The sequence below is a fragment of the Hippopotamus amphibius genome, chromosome 12 (genome assembly GCF_030028045.1).
Source record: "Hippopotamus amphibius kiboko isolate mHipAmp2 chromosome 12, mHipAmp2.hap2, whole genome shotgun sequence".
In the NCBI taxonomy this organism is placed as follows: Eukaryota; Metazoa; Chordata; class Mammalia; order Artiodactyla; family Hippopotamidae; genus Hippopotamus; species Hippopotamus amphibius.
The window spans coordinates 15,462,186-15,466,035 of NC_080197.1; the positions used below are offsets into that span (position 1 = coordinate 15,462,186).

The 3,850-nt window shown below is 38.4% G+C and overlaps 1 pseudogene; it reads left to right on the forward strand.

Moving 5' to 3' along the window:
* Positions 1-2,391: 2,391 nt before the first annotated feature.
* Positions 2,392-3,491, forward strand: LOC130833122 (non-histone chromosomal protein HMG-14-like; annotated as a pseudogene).
* The last annotated feature ends 359 nt before the right edge of the window (positions 3,492-3,850 follow it).

The following is a 3,850-nucleotide window of genomic DNA, read 5'->3' on the forward strand; positions in this document are numbered from 1 at the left end:
GGGTGGAAAAAAAAGATCTCGCTGTGCTTTATGTCCAAAAGTGTTCTTCCTATGTTTTCCTCTGGATGTTTTTATAGTGTTTGGCCTTACACTTACATCTTTAATCCATTTTGAGTTTATTTTTGTGTATGGTGTTAGGGAGTGTTCTAATTTTATTTTTTTACATGTAGCTGTCCAGTGTTCCCAGCACTACTTATTAAAGGGGCTGCCTTTTCTCCATTGTATATCCTTGGCTCCATTGTTATAGATTAGTTGACCATAGATTATCTCTGGGCTTTCTATCCTGTTCCATTGATCTATATTTCTGTTTTTGTGCCACTACCATACTCTCTTGATCACTGTAGCCGTGTAGTATAGTTTGAAGTCAGGAAGCTTGATTCCACCAACTCTGTCTTTCCTTCTTAGGATTGTTTTGGCTATTCGGGGTCCTTTGCATTTCCATACAAATCATAAAATTTCTTGTTCTAGTTCTGTGATAATTGCCATTGGTAATTTGATAGGGATTGCATTGAATCTGTAAATTGCTTTGGGTAGGATAGTCATTTTCACAATGTTGATTCTTCCAATCCAGGAACATGTTATCTCTCTCCATCAGTATGTGTCATCTTTGATTTCTTTCAGTAGTGTCTTATAGTTTTCAGAGAACAGGTCTATTACCTCCTTAGTTAGGTTTATGCCTAGGTATTTTATTCTTTTTGTTGCAATGGTGAACGGGATGGTTTCCCTATTTTCTCTTTCTGATCTTTCATTGTTAGTGTTTAGAAACGCAAGAGATTTCTGTGTGTTAATTTTGTATCCTGTAACTTTACCAAATTCATTGATTAGCTCAAGTAGTTTTCTGGTGGCATCTTTAGGATTTTTTACATATAGTATCATGTCATCGGCGAACAGTGACAATCTTACTTCTTCTTTTCCAATTTGGATTCTTTTATTTCCTTTTCTTCTCTGATTGCTGAGACAAGGACTTCCAAAGCTATGTTGAATAGTAGTGGAGAGAGTGGATGTCCTTGTCTTGTTCCTGATCTTAGAGGGAATGCTTTTGGTTTTTCACCATTGAGAATGATGTTTGCTCTGGGTTTGTGGTATATGGCCTTCAATATGTTGAGGTAGGTTCCCTCTATGCCCACCTTCTGGAGAGTTTTTTTTTTTTTATCATAAATGGGTGTTGAATTTTGTCAAAAGCTTTTTCTGCATCTATTGAGATGATAGTGTGGTTTTTATCCTTCAGTTTGTTAATATGGTGTATCACATTGATTGATTTGCGTATGTTGAAGAATACTTGCGTTACAGAGATAAACCCCACTTGATCATGGTGTATGATCCTTTTAATCTGTTGTTGGATTCTGTTGGCTAGTATTTTGTTGAGGATTTCTGCATGTAAATTCATCAGTGATATTGATCTGTAATTTTCCTTTTTTGTCGTATCTTTGTCTGGATTTGGTATCAGGGTGATGGTGGCCTCATAAAATGAGTTTGGGAGTGTTCCTCTCTCTGTAATTTTGTGGAAGAGTTTGAGAAGGATGGGTGTTAGCTCTTCTCCAAATGTTTGATAAAATGCACCTGTGAATCCATCTGGTCCTGGACTTTTGTTTGTTGGGAGATTTTTAATCACAGTTTCAATTTCATTCCTTGTGATTGGTCTGTTCATGTTTTCTCTTTCATCCTGATTCAGTCTTGAAAGGTTATTCCTTTCTAAGAATCTGTCCATTTCATACTGGTTGTCCATTTTATTGGCATATTCTTGCTTGTGGTAGTCTCTTATGGTGCTTTTTATTTCTGCACTGTCCATTGTAACTTCTCCTGTTTCATTTCTAATTTTGTTGATTTGAGTCCTCTCCCTCTTTTTCTTGATGAGGATTGCTAGAGCTTTATCAATTTTATTTAACTTCTCAAAGAACCAGCTTTTAGTTTTATTGATTTTTGCTATTGTTTTCTTTTTTCTGTTTCATTTATTTCTTTTTTTTTTTTATACATGGGATTTATTTTGCATTGTTATAACAATTTCATTATAGACCAAGGGAGAGAAATAAAAAGAAGGATAAAACCACCATACTGGGCAAACTACTAAAGCTTTTCTACTTTTAATAGGGTTTTCCATCTGGTAGGTTTATTGTCACATCCCTTCAGGAGAGGCAAGATGCTTACCATATTTTAAAGATTATAGGTTGGCACTGAAAGAAAAATTTTACACAATCACTGTATATCAAGGTTGAGGGGGGGAGGAGGGGGCGGGCTCCCAATCCGGTTCCATCCGGTTCTCCCACCGCCCCCGCCGTGGGTCCCAGCAGCTCGGGCGGCGGGAGGAGCGGCGGCCAGACAGCCCAGCACCGTGAAGGCTCTCGGTGCGCCGCGGCCCGCAGGCACCCGGCGCGCGCCCGCCCCGCCGCCACGATGCCCAAGAGGAAGGTCAGCTCCGCCGATGGGCCGCAAAGGAGGAGCCCAAGAGGAGATCGGCGAGGTTGTCAGCTAAACCGGCTCCCGCAAAAGTGGAGAGGAAGCCAAAAAAGGCGGCGGGAAAGGATAAATCTTCAGACAAAAAAGTGCAAACAAAAGGGAAAAGGGGAGCAAAGGGAAAACAGGCCGAAGTGGCTAACCAAGAGACTAAAGAAGACTTACCTGCAGAAAACGGAGAAACTAAAAACGAGGAGAGCCCAGCCTCTGATGAAGCAAGAGAGAAAGAAGCCAAGTCGGATTAATATCACACACCTGGTCCTCAGTGGTCCCTGTCTCCCTTCTTGTACAATCCAGAGGAATATTTTTATCAACTATTTTGTAAATGCAAGTTTTTTAGTAGCTCTAGAAACATTTTTAAAAATAAGGAGGGAATCCCACCTCATCCCATTTTTTAAGTGTAAATGCTTTTTTTTAAGAGGTGAAATCATTTGCTGGTTGTTTATTTTTTGGTACAACCAGAAGATAGTGGGATATTGAATATGGGAGGCTTTGATTGTCTTGGGTGTCAGCTTAACATTCCATAGATGGGGGGTTAGCTTTTATATCCTATAATACGAAGCATACTAAATGGCAGTTTGGAGTCAGTTGTGCATTTAATGTCTTGAACACTTTAAATTGCTCCTCTGTTTTGGGTAGAATTGTTTCCTAAAGCAAATTACTCACTCCTTGATCTCGGCTCTCCTGGTCAGAATTTTGTGCACCCTGTAACATCTTTCGTTGTGGTAGTCCAGTTCTTCTAGTAACTTTGTTAATGTGCTGTGAATGATTGACAATTGGAGTGTGTAGTGTATATGATATTAAATTGTGAATTAGTGGGACTTCAGATGTAACAGCATATCAATATTTGAAGATATTGTTACTTGATATCCTGTTAAGGAAAATTTGCCTCCAAATTTTAAGCTGGAAAGTCACTGGAATAACTTCAGAAAAGAATCACAACTACATGATTTTTTAGATTTTTGGTACGTATGTTAAGAATTGTGTACAAATTGAAATATCTGTGTACTGATCCTCAAAACAACCAATAAAATCTCAGTTATGAAAGAGAAAAAAAAAGGGTTGAAAAACTGTCCTGCATGAAAAATATACTTAGAAATTATGTGAAAAAAAAAGAAAAAAGGAAACATTATTGTGTTTAAGGAAAGGTTAAAGTCCTCATAATGTACCATCTACATGGACATTCATTCCTCCTGGAGTCACTCAGGTGGAGGGAGTTCTTGCTTCTGCCCATCTCACTCATTATACTGTGTTTTTACCCAATAGCATGCATTAAGGCAAAGAAATCCTTTCCAGAAGAGGTCTTAAAGAAACTGTGGACAAAGAGCAAACTTTTGGCTTTAAAACAGGTTAACACATGCATAGCCTTTAGTAATGTAAATTAAGCATACTTCTCTTG